Source organism: Phaethon aethereus (genome assembly GCF_964289735.1).
Source record: "Phaethon aethereus genome assembly, chromosome: 9".
Classification (NCBI taxonomy): domain Eukaryota; kingdom Metazoa; phylum Chordata; class Aves; order Phaethontiformes; family Phaethontidae; genus Phaethon; species Phaethon aethereus.
In genome coordinates this window covers 1,279,532-1,300,520 of record NC_138585.1, presented here as the reverse complement: position 1 = coordinate 1,300,520, position 20,989 = coordinate 1,279,532, and positions in this window count along the sequence as shown.

Here is a 20,989-nt window from a genome sequence, read left to right as displayed (position 1 = left end):
TCCTCGATGACTGCTGCTCTTCTCCATGAGATGGCCACCGCTGTAGCCACGGGCCGAAAACTGGCTGAGGCAATGCGCTTTCCTCTAGCAAGAAAGACCCCTTTCCACCACACCCCTTCCCAAAACCTCTAAAAAATCACGGGGGGCCAAATTCTGTGTTTGCATAAAGAAGCGAGCTCCTGGCCAGAGCCAGCCAGCCTTTATTTTCCGTGTTATCCTGGATCCCTGGGAGGGGGTTATTGCCCCAGCTGCAGCGCAGAAAGCCTCCCGGGCTCCTCCAAGGAGATGGCCTTGGAGCCGGGAAGTGATGCCAGCTACGGCTGCCCTCCTCTGCTCCCCACGGAGAGCTTCGGCGGTACCCAGTGCCGTGCCACCGCCTGCGGAAACGCTGGGTCTCCTCAGGAGAGACGCTGCACCCGCATTGCAGCGCGTGGCACAGGCGTTCACCGGGAAAATTAATGGCGAAAAACGGCGACCCACGCTCAGCTGGGGACGAATAGACAGCGTCTGGCATGCGGGAGTGCCGGGCGCTTTCAGGACACTGTCAGACTCATAGTAATGAAGAACAGCAACCAATTAGTCATTTGTTAGTGGATAGAGTTGGAAAAGACGCGTTAGATAGTTTAAAACATCCATCAAAGGTCCCTGTCTAGCTTTCTGTATATTCTCCAGGGCTTTGTCAAGTGATCTTAAGTGTCTCAAATAATGGAAAGACTCATGAGACTATTTAAAATCCTAATAGATGATTTTTTTTTTCCCCCCCTACTTACATATTTTCTTTCCTGACAGTCCTGGAATTCCTCATTATAACCCTCAGCTCAGATTTGCAAAAGGATATGGGGTTAACAAGGAGGAACAGCTCTGGAGATCCCACCGGGGACCATGCGTGAGCCGGAGGAGGCGGCCACCGGGCTTGGTAGGGGCAGGGGCACGGAAACGGGGACGTTAGCACCCCTCTGCCATCCTCTCCCTCGCCTCCATGCCCGCGGTACCACCGAGCACAGGCGAGCGCCGCGAAGCACGGCTCCCCGGCACCGAGGGGCCGACCCCCTCCCTCCTCCACCCCTGGGAAGCACGAACCCGGAGCTGGCGGGGTCCTCTCCCTTCTGCTCCTCGCCCCTCTGCCGAAACGGGCATGACGACGGGAACGCCGCGATGTTTTATTAACCTCCCGCACTCCCTCGCTAACAAGGGGGAAGGGAAAAACCCTGGGAAGTGTACATCCGTATCTGAAATCTATACAGCAAGACAGATCTGGCTAGAGCAGTCTTTAGGGCATATATACATTACCAGGCTACAGTGAAATATAGCCTGAAATTTGTCTCCTAAGATGAGATAATGTAGCCGCGTTAACAGCTGCAACTGTCACTTTCAAGTGAAGTAGTGGGTATTGTGTTGAGTACATTTGCAGGGCAATTTTCCAGTTGGAATAAAAGGCCTTCCGAGGTGAATTTTACTTGGGTTTTATCCATCTATCTCAGGTTATTTTTATATATATATTATACAAATATTGACTGGTTCTGAGGGCGATAGAAGTAAAATATTGCACTAGGAAAGAAAATAGTTCCCAAGTCTCTCTCTATATATTTTGGCCTCAGCTAAAGGCTCAGGGCAATATATGCCATTTTCCCCCTCAGGGCACAGGATTTTACTGCTCTTGCTTCTTAGCTATTTTATTATCCCTTTGTATGTTTGTAGAGAAGAAAGAGATAGGGTAGTGCCGGGCTTGGAGGTTTCTGCACGAAGCAACGTGCTTGGGAAGAGTTTTGCATGCAACGTGAATTTGCATTGCCAGGCTACGTGTTTTAAAAGCGCCGTATAAAATACAGATGAATATCATTCCCGGCATTGGGGGGTTTTTTTCTTCTCAAAAACTGAATATAATACAATAAATTGTCACGATTATTCACCATAGGAGCTCCAACAGAGATCAGGGCTCTGCTATACCGAGCTCTCTGAAATACTTTTGAGGTAGCTTAGGCACTGGGCAATTCATGCGCGTTACAGAAAAGCCGTGCCGGTTTAAGACGATGCAGACTTTCAGCGGCAGCAATGGCAACTCCTGCCACATCTGTTTGCGTGCCTGTTTGCACGCCCACCAACTTTCTCATCACGCTGACCTGAGATGGCGCCTGAACGCCTTTAGATGCCCCGTGAAGGCCAAAGAAAAAGTCTCCTTTCAAAATTTGCCCCTGAAGCCTTGGATACCCCTGTTTGGATTAACTCCGAAGAGCCTAGCAGGAGATGAAAGTGCCCGTGGAGACCCTGGGGGTGTGAGTGATGGCTAGTGTCCAAGGAGGTGATTTGCCTCGGTGTTTGGACTTGGGGCAGTGAACAGGACAATGTCCAGCTCCGGGCTCTGGGCTTCACCAAGGACGTTGTGGAGCTGCAGAGGAACGGGAAAAAGGCATCATGATGGCTCAGGGGCTGGGGGACAACAGCTCACGGTGAGACGCTTGGGGAACATAACCTCTTCAATGTACCAGAAAGAAAAGTGAGAAGTCAGCTCTTGAGGGGCTCCTTCCCGTTGAAGAACAGGGCAAGGCTAAAAGGCCGATGGATGGAGGCTAAACCTAAATTCAAGCAGGAAATTATTTTTTACCTGCAGGGACAAATACCAGCTGGGACAAGCGGCAGCGTGGGTTTTTCCTTCTTCACCGTTGACAAGTCAAGAGGTGTTTGCTCCGCTGCAGCATGTGCCTGGACAAACCAGCAGTGGGAGGGAAACCAAAGGGCGATTCTCTCTAAACCCTTGTAGCTCTGGGTGTGGTCTGTGTCTTCCCCATGGACCTCTTCAAGACCACTCTGGCTCTTCTCATGTCTGCTATGGCCTCAGAGGAGGCATCTGGCTTGGGGACCCAACTCTCGGGCAAAGCAAGCCCGTTTACCACCAAAGCCACCTGCAGAGCTGACCCAGGCGGAGATACAGCCACCTCAACCTTGCTCTCAGAGAGACGGGACTGAGCCCACAGCGGTCCCCGTTACCGAGCAGTCAGAGAGTACCGAGAGAGGAAACAAATCACTGGTGGCACCTATAGCCACACGCAGAAATTAGAGAGTCTGACTATAAGGTCACAATAAATCAGTGCACTGACAAGGAGATCTACCCTTTGTCCAGGGTAGAAGATTTATCTCTGACCCCAGGCAGGGGCATTTCTTCCTTGATTTGTTAAACGCTGAACAGAAAATGGAGCTAGATCTGAAGCCTGATGAGTACCTGATTGCAAATGCTCGTGCCCAGCCCCACGCCCGCTCTTTCCCTCCCTCCCTGCAGACACGAACAACGCACCCGTTCTCGGGATGCTGTATTATGCTTCAAGAGAGCCTCTATTTTTTTCTGTCCATGATGGACCAGCTTTTGCAGAACCTGATTATGTGGTTTGTTTTCCCGATGACATTTTAATCAGAGGGCTCTCCCTCACAAAATGCCGACCGGCGCTGAGGAAGAGCCTGCCTGCTGTCAGCAGAAGGGGATGGGTGTTCGCCAGAGGGAAGAGATCAGGCTGGGGCGCGGGAGGGATCAGCACACCGAAAGGAAAAGAGGTTTCCGAACATGGGTTGAATTCCCAGGGTTCCTTTTAGAAAAGCCTTTCAGCGGTGATCAGGAGGGAATGACTTTTGCACAGCTGCAAAGCGCCAGGGTGAAGGATTGCACCGCCCGTGCACCCTGCTTTACATGCATGGTCAGAAAGGGTCAAAATAGACGAAGGAGCTCGGCTGAGACCTGCAACCAGGAGAGAGAAGAACTGCAGGAACATTGGCAACACCTGACTTCTGCCTGGTCCAGGACCAAACATGCTGGCTTGCCTAGCCACGAAGTCTGGGCTGTCCTCTGTACCACCTCCACACCGACAGACCAACCAGCCCCAGGAGGACATCGCCTTCACCCTGAAATGGCAAACAAGATCATCTCCTTCACCTCCACAGCCAAAACCTACACTCAAAGTCCACCCGTGACAGAGTTTTAAAGACCATTTATAGCAGCCTAAACTAACTTCACCAAACGAAAACCACGCTGCCATCCCATCTACGCTACAGCATGCAACATGGACATCGGCAGCAGGAGCGGGCAATACAGGGAGGAATCAGTGCCGTTCATTTTGGCAGGGCTTTACAAGCCTTGAACTCCTGTACCAAAGCTTTCAGTTTTCCATTTGTTTCATATCTCACCACTAAATTATTCCTCAACGGACTATTGTCGCGATTTGAGGAACTTTTGACATATCATAAATGCAAACATGCCTATAAATCTCACAGTAAAAACTTAGCATGAGAAGCCTGCATAATCATAAACAGTAAATATTTTGCTGTGCCAGTGGTTCATATGGGAAAAATTAGCATTTCACTTTGGTTTGGCCCAAATGTGTTTTGATTTCCTTGGAGGTTGTTGAGGGTTTTTTTGGTTCAGTCTCCTGTAATATAAATAATAATGTAGCCAGATGCTTGGTATATAAACACATGGCTGATGAGCAAAGGGATGTGAAGGATAATGTTCATCATCTTTAAAACACTGGGAAACAAGGCTACTGTTTTTAAACTGTATAAAATGCATGGCATAAACCAAATGTTAATATCCGGGCAGGATCGTAGTCTGCCCACCGTGATAGGAATGGTGTGCAGCGACCGGTGCAATTTGTTTGGGGCTTTATCACACAATCTTGCCCTTTCTGCACACGTGTCTCAAAAAATTGTAGAGGTCCCCAGTTTTAGAGAAGAGGGCTGGAACGTGGTGGTGTGACTGTGCCATTAAGCAAAACAGTAATGGTCTAAGATCAGTGCAAGCGAGCGCAGGATCTGGCTCACATTGTGCCACCGCTCCATCTGAATTCATTGGGAGAAGGAGGTTGGATCCCTCCTGAATGGGACCGCAAATGTCTCTGCTGGGTATAGCGGTGACTCTAGAAATTACAGAGACTCCCCTGGAAAATAGATTACTTCTTTCATTCAAGAAAAACTGTTTTTTCTACGATCATGTGAACCGTATCTGAATAGCAACTTACCTCTGAATCACAAATAAGAACTGATCACATTATTAAAAATAGTATGTTAAATATTTATCACTCTTAGGTGCATGTTAATCTAAATTCAAGAGATTTAGCAGTATCACAAGCAGTTTGGGTTGATTCCTATTGTCACATTTTGCTTAAAGTCCTCTTAGATTCCAGAGTGTTATAGCTGTGATAGCAGTATATAATCAATACCTCGTTTGTAGAAAAGTCTATAGCCATGTAGGAGAAAATTCCCAGCATGCCCTTCTCCAGAAAAATTTGCATAGAGTTTCATATTTCTGTTCCATTGGTGCCACCTATTGGTAAGTGCACATTGTCAAACCACAAAAACAGTCGTTTCCTTTGAGGAGCGGTGACAGGGACATGGGCCTCTCACCAAGGATGGTCAACTGCAGTCATGACCTAGGCATCATCTGGGACCATTTTGAGAGAAATCTCCTTGGTCCTACTGGGGCATTCAACTCCATTGGCCATTTTCCACCAAGCTCAGCTCACGAACCTGCAACTAAACAGCTTGTTGCTGCTGAGTTGAGTCGGAGATCCTGCTGCTGCCTTCTGCTAAGCCTGGCCACCACTTTTTTTCCTCTGGGGAAGGTGAATTACTGGTCTGTCCCACAAAAGATGACCTTTGCAGTCTGCCCAATCCTGAGTGGGTCAGACCTTCACGAAAGCTCTCCTTGGTTTCGGGTTTTGTCTGACACAGTGGCTTGGCCACCAAAGCACCAGCATGACGTTCTCAGTCCTGGGTATCCATGTGTAGGGCAAGCTCCCGGAGGGAGTTAGCTAATACTACTTTCAGGAGACGATAAAAATCCTGTTCTCTGTGAGTTACTTGGATGTCTCAGTTGAACGGTCATTCTTTGTTGAGAATAACCCTATTCTCTTTCTCTATTGACCAGGTCTTCCTCAAGAAGGCTTCCCAGAACAAAAGGAGGGAAGAAAGAGTAAAAGTCCCTGATTTACAAAGACTAACAGTGCATGTAGACTGACGACTTCACCCCCCCTGGAGAACATCTCCCAGGAGAGACGCACTGGGCATCCTTGGAAAAGAAAATGACAGTCAGCTCTAGTCTGACCAAACTTCGCCAGCCAGAAGACCTGCCCACAGTACTTCTCTGCACAGTTGAGACGTAGAAATGATTAAAAGCCCCACGCCAGCATGTATCGGCAATTATCTGAGGACATCAACAAATTCTGAGCTGGGGCTTTGTGCCAGACCCTCCTACAGTTCAAACAAAGCACCTCTTTCCTCATCTGTGGTCTCCTTGCCAAGAATGTCCCCAGCCTTTTGGGAGCTGGCGACAGGATAGGGAGGTCAGAAGGAGAACTTGTGGGTTGGGTAGCCCCAGGAAAGCCCCAGAGTCTTGCACCCAGCAATCCTGCAGGGTGGGTCTGAGTGCACATGGGGACGTTTCCTCGTGCAAGCGACGGGCATTGCCCAAAGGGTGCCTGCTTGTACCACCTGGGGTGGCAGAGAGCAGCAGGTGAAACCAAAAAGTCCACCAAAAGCCCATGGATAAATCAGGATGAGTCCTGCTGGGAACCCATCTTCTCCAAGCTCCCATGTGACAAGTCATTTATAGCAACGGCTTCTCCCACATCATTTTCTGTGTCGGCTGTAGCCAACCCAGAAAGGTGCTGTTCAGCTCCCCGCTCACCTCCATCCCATCCTTTCCAGAATTTCCCAGCTGTCCTGGGGCCCCCTGTATCTGATCCCAATGCAGCCCTTCCTGTCCCTTACACTTTCATTTCTGTTTCTTTACATCTTTATTAAACTGTATAGCCACTTTGATAGGAAAATTGAAAAGAAAAAGATATGAGGAACAACAAAAAACCATAATTATGAAGATTCAATTTAATTTTAAAGGTTGTGGAAGGAGGAAAAAAAAAGAAGCAGGAGAAGAAGAAACCAAATTAATTTAGCAGGAAAGCATTGCATGAAATATTGTTGGAGTTTAATAACCATGCAAAGACAGATGATATGTGTGGAAAAATTAGTTGTAGGACCTCATAATAGTCTATTAATATTTTCTACAGGCGCAGAAACCCTTTGCTGAATGATTGTAACAAAGTAATCTTTTTTTTTTTTTAAGACATTAAAAAATATCTTCAAAAGAAGACGACAGGAGCTATGTACATACTGTACAGAATGGAGATCCCAGCGAGGCACGTCAGATCCCAGGGTAGATTCAGCACAGGCTTCTCTGCTCTGCCACGGTGGAAGGTATCCCACCAGGCTGCTGGCTGGGGGCAATCGTCCTGAATGGCAGGACGAGGCCCCTTGACGAGGCATCTCTCCCCCCTTTCTGACTGGTGGGGAAAGGTGTTTCTCCTGGCAAGGACAAGAGCGAGGTCCCTGTCAGCTGGGGAGACAATTGCTTTGGGTGGGCAGATCTGGCTGAGAAATTACCTCCTGGAAGAAATTATTCTGTCTACAGCCCCTGCTCCCAAGACACAGCTGCTTGGTAGAAGCGGCTTTCTCCTTTCTCCTCCAAGAAAGCCCCATGCTGCTTCTTTCAAAGAAAGCCCTGCCACTCGGATGTGTCCAGGCTCCTCCAAAGAAGGATTGCACAACCCATTACACATATGTTTCTTCTTCCAAACAACCCGTTCTGCCAAAGGCTGGCATTGACCTTGGGCATCTCAAAGTGGAAGAGGCCAAGGGCAATGTGAATCGGTGGGTCCTTCCTTGACTCTGCCATCATAGTTCCGTTTTCTCTAGATATCATGCCAAACGAGGCCAGAACCTTAATGACCAGCCACTACTTCCACGACATGGTCTGCTGTCTTCAAGATGTGATAACAATGGGCAGGTGCCCCATGAACGTAGAGGGAGCCTTTCCCAAGGCAGCCTCAGGAGACCAGATGTCATGATCAAGCTCTTGCTGACCCTGAAACAACCTTGAATTTGGGCCATGAAGCCAGGCATGGCACTAGAGCAGGACAAGGTTGCTGCCTGAGGGCTATGCTGGTTGCACAGCCCCATGACCTCAGTTCAGAGAAGGACGCTTGGCTTGACTTGTCATCTTCTGTTCGCCAGCACACGGACAGGACAAAGACCTCCCCACCACAGCACGATGGTGGAAAGCTGACGCTGATGCTGAGGAGCAGCATGCCCAGGAGCAGCGCTCAGCCAAGGCAGCGGTGCTGCTCAAAGGCTGAGGCAGCTGGAAGGAGCCCAGGTTTCGGGAGGACAAAGGGAATGAATGGGTCAGTCCACAGAAAAGTCATCCCCGTCTTCATGACGGGGCCGGTCTTCATGCAGCATGTGGCCGGTCTCTAAAGATGCATTTGTAATACGATTAGTCTGAAGGACTCCACTCACGAAGGAAAGGGCAGTGGTAACGTTACTGCATAGCGCTGAGAAACACGCACGCATAAACACGCATAGGTGCACGCAGGGGTGTGCACATGCCCAGCATTTTTGTTGGAGGTGGAGGTGACGCCTTGTAATTGCGCAGTCGGGGATGTCTTTAAAATCGATGTTAATAACCAACTCAAGAGAAGCATCACCGCGACTGCACCAAAACACAGGATGGTAATGGGAGCGAGGGAGGAGAGGTCTCTGTCTGTGGATGTTTTAACTTGGTCTCTTGAAAGGGTGTATTTCCTTGGTCCTAAATGGGATTTTCTTTAGCTCCAGACAAAACCCTTAGGATCCTGTAAACTCAACTAGGTCACTCCTGCAAGGCAAAAATAAAATGAAATAAAAAAATTGAATGAAATACTGAAGCGAATAAAATAAAAAAAAAAATTAAAAAAAAAAAAGAAATTAAATAAACTGAGGACAAAACCAAACTGCAATTCCCCATTCGGCTTCCCCTTTCTCCTATTTTAATCTGTATAGTACCATCCAGTTCCAGCCTCCCCCCTTCCCCTTTTTTTAAATACAGTCTAATCCTGAGTGTGAACTGATGTAGTTTGTGTGTTAGGGGGGGAAAAAAATCTCTCTCCCTTTCTGCCTTTTTTTTCCCCTTCTTCTTTCCTTGGCCCAGTTCATTATTTTTCTTTCTTGTCACTCAGTGTGATAGGTTGAACAGAAGTGCACAGATGAGCACTGAAAACGGTGTCACAAGGCCTTAATCTAGTCTTTAATGCCTGACTTCAGAGATGTCATTTATCTTCTAACTGCAGCAGGCTTCCACCAACTTTATCTCTAATAATATATTGATGGATTAAAAGGGTCGGGCAGGAGACCGGGCTGGAAAAATTGCTTATTGACATCAAAATACAGTGCCCTCAACCTGATAAACATGGAGGGGCTCGTGTATCTCCCAGAATAGTTGGCGTTGCTATAATTTTTTTTTCTAGCATGTTTCTCCCAGGTTCATGGGGTGGTCCAGTAAAATAAACAAACGGAACAAAAAATAGGAAATATAGTTTCTGCATTGGCGCAGCCGACTGGAAGCCCAGCTATGTCTGTAATAGTTTCTTAATGGCAGCGCCGTGCAGGGCTATTTATCGCAGACGGCAAGCCACGTTTCAAAGCGACCTGACAGGGAAAGGCTGCCGTTGTTTTAGCAGGTTGGGGGGTATGAGGACACGCGGGATGAGAGATTGCGGCGCCCTGTAATTGCATTTCTGGAAGCCGTTTCCTTTCCCCGGTGGTGTAAAAGGCGGGAGCTGCCTGGCAATCTCTACGGCTGAAATCCATCCCTCGCCGCGCGGATCTCGCGCAGGAAGAATTAAACGGGGGAGGAGAAAGGACTGCCACGCCGAGCATCGGCGGGAACGCGGCCCCGACCTCTGCTCTCCGCCACAAACCTGGCGGATGGGTAGCGGGTGGGAAAACGCCAACCGCCTGTTATTTTGGGGGTGACGTTACCCTTTTGCGTGCCCCAGATACCAGGCAGAGAAAACATCCCCCTTGCTCCTCAGCCACCACGGGCATTCGGAGTTGCCACTCGTCCCCGATTTCTCTACCCCTGGCCAACATCAGCGGTTCCCATTGCACAAGTTGGCTTGGGCAGCACTCCTCCAAGGTCCTCCAACACAAAAATCTGGGCTCTGGCCAAACAGCTTCCCAATGCTATGGGAGCAAATCCACCTGAGACTCGGGATCCCGTGACCTCCGCCAAAGACAGCAGAAAGATTCTCCACCATGTTCCAGCTGGTTTTCCTATCCCTACGGGATTACCCGCAGGGAAGGGCAGTCACGACTGGCATTGGTATAGGAACAGCCACAGGTGAAAACGTTCTCCTTGCGGTGAGGTGGAGATGGTTCAAGCATCTGCTGTACAAACATTGCATAGCTGGGGAAAAGTGGAGCCCCTGCTGAGGCCACTGCAATGTGACTTTCGTTTGCCTCTTGCTAAGGAAGCTTTTTGAGAATAGAGATGACAAAAAAAGCATGGGTCTTCATCTTGAGGAAAACCCCAACATTTCAAGTCTGTTTTGTAGTAAAGCCAGCCTGAATGGCAAAATCCTGGAGCCTTCTCTCAGAAGAAAAAGTGGAGAAAAATGTATTGAACAGGACATTGCCATTTGGACCGATGTTCCTGATCCACTCCAGCTTGAGCTACGGGTGCCCCCCACCCTGGCTGGCCCATCTGTTCTCCAACAGGGCTCACTCAAAAATACCACCCATCATGCACCGTGACGGACATATCCCCCTAAACTGCTGCCTGGGCTTCCTGCCCATGAGCCACTGAGATGCAGAGATAAACTTTGTCACCAGAGAAAGCATTTCATTTCATTTCCCTGGAAAGAAATTCCATGAAAATCAATCTTCCCACAGAAAAATTTGATTCTGGGCAAAACACCTTTTTCTGATCAGGAATTGCCTCGACTCAGAAATGTCCGAGCAGCCGTGGTTACAAGAAGAGTCATAATTCACTCCTGCATCCATTGGGAGGGATTTTGTGTGAAGGCAGGCTCAATGGTCCTTGAGGAGGTGGTAAAACTGTGAACATCCTCATTGCAAGAGCTTTTAATTATCGGGGGTTCAGGCTTCTCTGATCATACCCCAAAACTCGAGCTAGGTGGCTTAGAGTGATGTCAGGTGGCCCAGCAGCGACCACATTTGCTGTGGAAGTGGTCCTTAGCTCGGGAGAGATGGGTTCGCAAGAGCTATCAAGCTTAGACACCTTAGAAGACTTATCCTTCCCTGATAGATGGAAATAATGGAAATAATACTGCAGTGCATCACATAGACGACGTCAGGTACAAAGATCTCTAGGCTGCAGATCTCGCAAATAAAGATCAGTGACCAAGCCCCATACAAATGGGCTCTGGAGGACCAGTGCTGATAAACAGCGTTCCCATTCAGGAACCCTAAGAAACACAAATGCAAAGAAATTAAATAAATGGAGAGAACGGTGGAAAATTCGCCTGGTGGTCTCTGATGAGCAGCCAAGCCGTAACGTCGATCGTGAGCATTGCACTGGGAGGAAATGGAGTGAGCATCACCCGGTCTGGCGTCCCAGTTCCTCAGATGGGAATGATTGGCAGGCGCTTGCAGACGGCAGAACACAAGCCTTGCATTATAAGATTGTCTTTCCGAAATTTACCCGCTGAAACGCTGAATTTATCAGCTGCATTTATCAGCTGAAATGCCTCAGACTTCTGGGAAGCTGCCTCTGGCCGACCACTTGATGGGAAGAACATCTCCGATTTTTTTGGCATGTGGAACTAAAGCAGCTCAGCCGCTTTCCCCTACACCTGCCAGTCACTCCTGGTTGCATTTTATCTAAGCACCATTTTCTAATTTCACTACGGCGAAGACTATCACAACGCATTTTTGCAATAGGTAGCTAAAATGACAAACCGCGAGGATTGTTACATTTCAAATATAAATTGAATAAATTACTGTAGTTAAAAATAGCAATTTAATACCCATAGTCTGTTGAGGAAAAAAAAACCACGTTTTTTTTTCTAAGTGCTATTCTTTACACGTTTCTTTTTTTTCAGACTCCTTGGCAAGCAGAGGAATACCCCAGAAGGAGGCAGTTTTCTCGCTTAGAAATGGAATTCTCTGAAGCTTTCTGCAGGACTTTGTTTCCTTCCCACTAAATTCCCTGGAAGGCTGGTTACAGTGACGTACCCAGCGCAGCTTGGCCAGCGCGGCTTGGGCTTAGCATCTCACTGGCCTCGGAGACATTCCCCAAACCAACTTTTTCCATTATTCCCTTTGATTACTACGTCCCTTTCCGAATTTCCACCTAATCGCTTGTCACCCCCGGTATAAAGTGGGGGGAGGTAGCGTTCCTCATCCCAGAGCTGCCTGCTACAGCGTCTGCGAGGCCACGAGGCACAGCCATGTGTCGTTCACCTCAGGTCAGCCGTGAGCCGCATCCTGCAGCCGGACCCACCGACCCTGCCGTGGCATTACTGCTTCGCGCTCGGGAACGTGATATTAAGGAAGCACCGGCAATAATTCTTCATAGCTCTTCACTGCCTACGAGCTAAGCCACGGCAAACTCCCACTGGTGTCCACAGCACTGGGGTTTTCTCCTCAAGGCTCAACTATATTTCCCTGTTAGATGTTAACATATTTTAGATGGGAGTGATTTCACTACCTAACCGAGTAGTAAACGCGCTTTTCCCCCCGCTCCCCCCCAGGGTTGGCCATTTAAAATAAAATATATCCATATCACACTTGTCCGTCCTTACCTGTTTTCCTATTATTCTCCAGACGTAACTGCTGATGATTTAATGGACCGGTTCCCAAAAGGCATGGGCGTGAACATCTATTTGTCGTACTGCATCCTGCGTCTTCCAAGGTGCCTTCTCCCTCAAAACGCTTTGCCCCTGAAGAATCACGCTGTCAAAACCCTCATTATTTTATAACTTCTATGCCCTTCTTCTCTTCTCACCTTGTTAAATACTGCTGGAGCAAAGGAGTTCAGTAGCTCTACCATTTTAACACCACCATTGATTTTGTCTCCCTCTTCATTTATTAATGGAACTACTTTCTCTCTAGTATTCCCTTTTCCCTGATATAATTGTAAAAGCTCTTTTTATTCCCCTTAAGCCTTTCTGCTCTCTGAGCTGGCCTTATCTTTTCCCTGCAAGCCTTAACTGACTGTATATTCTTGTTTAGTTCTCCTTCCCTTCTCCATTTTTCACTATAGGTTCTTTCTTTACGCTCCTATCTTTCGCCAGCGCTTTGTTATGCCACATTGGATGCTACTTGTCCTTCCATTTATTTTGACGGGAACAGTGGCGTGTCCCACTTCTATGGAGCTATTCTGGCGTTTCTGGCCTTTTCTCACCCCTCTAGATTTAACGCATCGCCCCGGTGCACCCCGCTCACGCCCGGCCGCGGAGGCACCGGGTAAGGTGCAGGCTGGAAAGGCACCGTCGCAAGCACGGTCCCTTGGGAAGTTCCACGCCTTGTAACCCCGACACCCCAGGCACTGGTCCCCGTCTAGAAGGAACCAAAACATCTCTCCCAAACCACACATCCTTTTCTTCCCACTGGGGGTTCAGAGCCAGCTCGTTGTCTCTGAACTCAAGGTGGTGGGGGTTCCAAGAAGTGAATGGGGAAGTTCATGGTGTGATTTTAATTATTAGAGCAATTATTGTCCGGAGCAGGCCAACGGAGGCAAAAGACCAGGTGGATTCTACCAGGGCCTCTGTGAAATTTCTGAACGGGTTTTTGAGTTACGAGCGTTGCAACACCAGTGGGTCGGACCAAAGGGCTCAGAAACCACCCCAGTTCTCTGGATCTCTTGCTTTTTGCAAGTGTGTTCCACTTTATTCCCAATAAGTAGTGGCTTAAAAGAAAAAAAAATCACAGTACTTTTTTTAATGAATCATCGTTTCATCTGGAAGAGTCAGGGCATTACATTTTTAAAATAAGGAAACACACGCTTCAATTCCATTGGATTTAGAATGTGTTAGAATGAAGCACTTTCCTGAATTCATAACAAACTCACACAATTTTTTTGCTAAGTCTGATTCTATGATTTTCCCATACAAGATGTTTGGGGGTTTTTTTGCAGCAAGTGCACGGAATAGAGATGGGAATTATCAGAAGACCAGAAAACAATGCCTCTGAGGAGCGACTGAGGAAGGTGGGGTTGCTCAGCTGGAGGAGAGGTGGGACATTGCTATAATCTCTGAGTACAGAGGAGGCTTATGGAAAGAGGAAGGGATAGCTTTTCTTCCTGGTAGGTAAGATAAGTAGTCATGAGCTTAAACCACAGCAGGAGAGGCTAAGGCTGGATATGAGGGGAGCCTTTCTAACGACGAGGCTGCTGAAGTGCAGGGACAGGCTACTGGGGGAGCAGGTTGTGCCTGTATTGGTGGAAGCATCCTTTCAACAAGCAAGACCACCACCCACCTGGAACAGCACAAGTTAGCTCCTCCTGCCGCAAAGGTCATCCCAAGGTCCTTCCCACCTCCCTTTTCCTAGGATTTCATTGACCCTGCTGTCCTAGCACGCGCTAGTTGGCAAGGCCCGATGTTTTTGAGTTCTGTAGCACTGCGGGGTTCTGGTGGCCCCGGAGAGGAACATGTCAGAAGACCTGCTTGGTCTCCAAGTCTCCCACCGAGCAGAGCCGCCGTGCCAGGCACTGCCCCTGTGCTAAGCGCTGCTGAAGCACAGGTTTCTGTAAAAACATTATCGAGAACATAAAAGACCCAGGTACTGAAACCAGCTAGAGCTACGAAGCCGAGAGCTGCCAGGAGCGGCATTGCAGGCAAAGCCAGCCCAGGAGGGCCCCAAGCCCTAGTGCAGGCACAGGGGGGGGAAGGTGGGATCCTTCAGGGAATTTGGCACTGCTCCCTTCTCCAAGTCTCCCCTGATGTGCACAGAAGCTACAGCATGGCTAATTACAGGAAATTAAAGAGAAAGAGATATAAAGAGATTGCCTGGGCTGAGAGAGCCCTGGGAAGGATTGGCGGACGTCCTGCGGTGCTGCCGCTGCAATTAGACCTGCAGAAAGTGGGGCTGGAATGAGAAAACTCAGAACTGTGTGGCAGGAAAAGGTTAATTATAACCCATTTCTTTGGAATATAATTTCCAGGCATGGAATATTTGTAGACTAGCAGGCAGTAAAGCCAGAAAATGCATTTAAGGTAGTCTAGGCTGGAGTGGCAGCAATGACAGACTGTGGCAGGATGGAGCTTGTCCTCAGCTCAGAGGACCACAGTAAAGATGCTCGTGCAAGGATTGTGGGAGGCAGCTGGTTAGAAGACATGTTCTAGATTGATGCCAGCAGCCAGGAAGCTTCTGGAAACTGAGAAAAGTGTGCAGTATACTTGGCTGGTTTCATGGCATGAATGCTTAGCTGAGATGGAGATGTCTTCTTGGGCTCAGCTATTTATGGGGCTCTCATTTCACCGAGCAGGATGGAAAGTCCGGGGTGTGCTCAGCCTCAGAGATACCTCAGGAACATCAGGAAGATGTGGCCACGTGGTGCCCTCTTCCCAGGTCAGGCCTCTCCATTTTGCAGGGCCCCTTGCACAAGATAGGCATGAGGAAGGGAGAAACGAAGGAAGAGAGAAAAGAGAGAGTAGAGGAGAGAAGACTGCAGGGTGAGGAGGATTACACCCATCCTGGTGCGGCACAACCCAAGTCAGAAACCAAGCCCGCGCTTGCTGCACTCAGCAAGAGCAGCAGAGCTGGAAAACAGCGCAATGAGCCCAGCACCAGCCCGGACATGACGTGGCAATTAGCGCTGGGGGACAAAGAGCACTTGTCAGTGCAGCCAAGGTTTTCATCGTTCTGCAGAGCAGCTATAGAGATGGTTTGATGTTACGCAGTGTTAAACTTGCTTCTGTGGCTGTCCTGCAACATAACTATTGCTACTGCTGCTGTTACAAATAAATAATAATCATCTATTAAAACTAATTAGGAAACGTCACACATCTTCACTCAATTCAGAAGGGAATCTCTCAGCAGAGGAGTGAGTTTTGCAGGGTGACACGTGTCCCTCTCAGTCACCCCTTGGGGCCAAACTCAACAAATCTCCCAGTCCAGGAGATAGCTCCAGGATAGTCTGTTATTAGGAAGAGGTGAGCCGGTGCCAATGCCATCAGACCTGGACTGGGCATCAACACAGTCATACCGGGATGCTCAAGGGCGTAAAAATAGAGATTATGACTGTTTTGCTCACACTGTCCAACAAATCCAAGCAGGCTGGGTGCAGCAGAAGAAACAAGTTCCTGATCTTTGTAACTTTTCTAGCAACTCTTCCATTAGTCCAGGCACACCCATGAAACTGCTCTTTCCAGCACTCCTGCAAGATTTCACATCAACTCCTCAAAAGATGAGATACAACTGTGCTTTCAACTGGCCACACCTGAACATCTCCTATCTTGGCTCTTCCACGTTATCCAAGAACACAGGTTTAATGCATTTCCATCCTTTTGAAGACTACATCGTGTGACCCCTTCCCTCCACCGGCCAAGATCCATCTCCAGAGCAACTGGGGGTCCTGCCCTACTGGTTTTGCTGGGAGACATTTCCGGAGCCTCAATGCTTGAAGGTTAGGAACACAGCTGCACCACCAGCCCCAGCATTCCTGTACCCATGGTGTAATAGTGGCAAGTCTTCAAGCTTCTTAAGGAGAGGAGGGATGGAGGAAGGAGGTCCATGTTTGCAGGAGAAGGAAACAATAATTCCTTTGGTAGTTTGATGTTAAAAAAAATACTAAAGGCTTGTAAGCTGCTCTGAAGCTTGAATGTCAGAAGTAGACCCTGGGGACGTGGATTAGAGGGCACAATGAAGGTGAGTCTGTGAAATGACTATCACGGATCTTTGGGTGACTGTTAATAAGAAGGCAGAAATGCAAATCTCCAGGAGCTGGTGAAGCATCAGCCTGTGCGCCTACCAATACACATGCGGCTCCAATCAAATTAAGGGAGATTCACACCAGGACGGTAAAAGGCTGAATTCATGCCTGTTACAGCACGGAGGCCTTATCTCCTGTTGACGGAGAGCAAGAGGTCCCTCACAGGAGCAATCTCAGCGCCTCTTCATGTACAGAAAAAGTAGGGAAGTGACCCTGTCTAAATTTGGCTGGGTTCACGAATATCCTCTTCGGGGGCATTTGGCCACCATATGTAGCACTACTTATAGATTCCCTTCCATGTGACGACAAGCAAATTGCGCACACTTTGGTGAATCCTGATTGCGACTACAAATAATTGATCTGATTATCTCCTCCCTCCACTTTTTTACTCGGTTTTCTATGGCAATCCAGCCCAAACTCTCCTTAAGGCTGAGATACTGCTAGAGGAGGAAGCTGAATATCATGTACCTGTTCCTCACGCAGCAAGGGCTTTCTTCTCGCTGACCGTGAATTGGGGTTGCTCTTTTGTTTGGAGTTTAGAAGCTGAAAAGCAAGCCCTAATTCCACCCTGCTCCGAGCTTTGTGCTGCGCCTGAGGACAATGAGTCATTGCATACACCCTTTGCATAAAGATAAGCTCACATGAAAGTGGTTCGTCAGCTCAGGACCAGATGAGAAAGGACAAATGCTTCCATAACAAGCTTTGAGTCCTGCCTTGAGCGGTATGACGTTTGGGTTCTCGAGGATCAGCAGACAGAGGGTTGAGCTAGGGTCTCCTCGGGACCTGGACTGCGCTCAGAAGCAACCCTGAGCTTGGGAACAGCAGGCGCCTTCCCAACCAGCACTCGGTTCTTGCATATGACCTTCCACTTCATATTTGCAGATGTTGCCCTTGGTCTTTCTTCCCCTCCAAGGGCTGAATACAAGTCAAGGGCTTGAATACAAGAGGATGATCGGTAGGCACTAAATACATGATAAGCTGCAGCATTTAGGGAAGGATGTAACTCCAGTCTCTTAAAACTCTGGCTTTTAAGCTACTGTTGATTTGGCCCAACTTCAGTTTCTGGCCCCCGAGAAATGCTGTTAGCAAAGACGGTCAAGGGCACTGAAGCAAAGGTGGAAATTTCCAAGGGTTGAGGGCAGAACCTGAGCTTTTGGTGCACCTTGGACCCATGTCCCTCCAGGACCCTACAACCACCAGCAAGGAGAAAATGCGGCACATCAGAGTTAGCACCGGCTGGGTTTCACGTTGTGTCTCCAGAGCGGCGGAGATACGGCAGGCTTCCACGGGCACATCCCCTCGTTCTTTCTCTTCTGAATCCTTTATTTTTTCCCCCTTTCTCATTCTGTCTTTGCTTGCATTTCAAGGTTAAAAAAAGTCAGCATACAATAGTAAATATGTAAGATTAGCTCCTAAAATATGTTAGCAAGTGAAAGCTAAAGAAAGCCAAATGAATTTAAAAAGGGCTTTCTTGAAGCTTAGAACAGAGACAGTTCTTTTGATCCTTTATCACACAATAACAAAAAAAGCACCAAGCCAGATACATATATATAATATATATATGATATATATATTTATATACTCCATGTGCACGGGTATGCGGGGGGGGGGGGAGGGCGTGCATGTGTGTGTGTATGTGTGTATTTTAATTCACATAGGCTTTCCTTTCTTTAAAATGCTGCAAGAAGCTTTTTTTTCTGCAGATTTCTTTTTCTTTCTTTTTTTTGATATTTCAAAGCTGGCAGTTCAGTAAATGGCTGGAACTGCCACATCTCTGTTCTTGCTAAAGAAATCAATGCTAATCCTATTACTGGCAGTTATCACCTATCCCAGAAACCGCGGCTAAAAGAAAAAAAAAACACTGAGATGTCAAAGTAGGAAAAAAGCTTGGGGGAGGGGGAGAAAGCGCCCTTCATTCACTTTCAAACAGTGATTGTTTTCTCATGTTTGATCATTTTTTCCCGTTAAGAGAGAAACTAAAAAAAAAAAGGGGGGGGGAGAGAGAAAAAAACAAAAACAAAAACAAAAAAACCCCCACAACAACAACAAATCCATGCTCAAATAACATTAAGGGCCTGATTTAAACCTAGGCACCCGCACGTGAAGCCGGGCGCTGCGGGGAGCTGGGGCTGAGGCCGCGGCGCCGAGGGGGGAGCGGGGCCGCGGGGCCCGGGCAGAGCGCACCCCACGCCCCCGGCTCTCCTGCCCTGTCGAAGCGGGGGGAAGCGGAGGGGGCTATCAGCCCCTTTTTGGGTGTGCTTGCCATGTAGGGACCCCTCCAAAGCCCCCAGCCGGCCATCTGCAGGCGGCGGGGAACGCGGTGCGGCCAGCTGCGGAGGCGGCCAGACTCTCCTGCCTGCTCCAGACGTGAGCCGATGCCCCGCTCCCCGGCACGGAGCGACTCCCCGGCTGCAAGTCGGGCTCTGTCCTTCACGTCTGCAGCCGGCCTCGGGGCTGACCATCTCAAACGCCGTGGGTGGGTCAGTGCGGACTGTACTTCACCATCTGCACGGGATCTTGGCTCCCCCAAAGTTTCTGTAACCTGCCCACGCCTTTGCTTCTCTTCCCACGCGCTCCTGCAACACGCTCACGCTCCTCGAGCATCCTCAGGGCCTGGCTCACCTGCTCGGGGTTTCCAGGTCCCCGCTGTGACCATGACCCCAAGAGGCTGATACGATGGAGCTCCTGAGCTCAGTTCGCTCCGTGAAGGTCCTGGTTTGGCCTGTTGGGTGGCCTTGCCCAGTCCACTCAACGCCTCATGAGGTTGGCTGGTCAGACACGCGCGACTCTCAAAGCCAAGAGCAGCAGCGGTTTTTGAAGCAGTGCTTCAGGAAGGGGTACCCCGTTAGAGCACCCCATCCTCCTTGCTGCCAGAAGCGAGGAGACGTTGGCCGTCGGCCCGACATGCCGAGGGCAGGCTGGTACCAGCCGCGCAGCTCGCAGGTCACAAGCGAGAAAGTAGGGCATGAAACAAATGAGCAGACAAGGAAGAAGTAAAAAAGCCCAGATCAAAGGCTCGGACAACCAGGCAGCCGGGTGTCTGCTCCGCCTAACCGCAAGCCGATGCATTTTTGGGGCACGTTGACGAGCGTTTCCTCAGCACATCGCCCTCACCACCTGTACCACCATGGGCATCTCTTCCAGCCTCTTCTTAAGCAAGATTTCAGTTCATGCTGGGCGGTAGCTCAGTAGTAGTCAGCGAGCCAGCGGAGATATCTGGAGCCCGCTGGAGATCATTTTCACAGAATCACAGAATCACAGAATCACTAGGTTGGAAAGGACCTTTAAGATCATCAAGTCCAACCATTAATCCAGAACCACCATGTCCCCTAAACCATGTCCTGAAGCGCCACATCCACACGTTTTTTGAACACTTCCAGGGATGGCGACTCCACCACCTCCCTGGGCAGCCTGTTCCAATGCCTGACCAAAAGCATTCTCCACTTTTGAACTCCATGGCAGAGTTAGGACCAGTTGAGGCTTTTGAGAATATCTTGGACATGTGCAAAACCGTTTTGCAGACCCTGGGGAAGCAAGCGAGGGATGGAAAGGGCCAGGAGGAAGTAAAAACCCAGAGACCTTGTTTCTGGTGTTATTTGCGACCAGCAAAAGCAAAGATAAGCGCGGAGCTAGTGGCACCGCGGGACGGATCGGGCCGGCGCAGTCTGCGCACGGCGTGTGACGGCGGCGGCGGCAGCGCGGAGGTATTTCCATCACGGGCTGCGGTGGGGAGCAGCAACGCTCGGGAGCGAAGCAGAGGCAGAGGTTGATTGAAAAGGAAAGCGTCAGGATTTCTCAGCGTGGAGAAAGAAGCGCGTAAAAGCAATTCCAGAGGGGATGGAGGCGCTGCGAGGGTACGCGCTTGTTTGTTTGTGGTTGGAGATGTTAAAGGAGAACAACTGTTAGACAATCCCAAACTAAAATTAGTCCTAATTTGACTCAAAACCCCGGGGGGAAAAAAACCACAACATTTTGGTCATAGAGTGCTATGAGATTTTTTTCATGGTTTTAGTTCAGCCGAAGTAATTTTTAACGAAGACGATTCTTCGACATGGGTGGGGAGAAAATGTTAACAGTATGCCAAGGTATCACTGAAATAATTTACAAGTATGAAAAGATTTATGGTTTGGGGTTTTTTTCTATAGCAGAACGTGGTGGTGAAACCGAACCTATAGCTTGCAGTGAAGGAAAACACGGCACCCTGCCCCACGAGTGAACAGACCCAGGCACCTTCCCCCG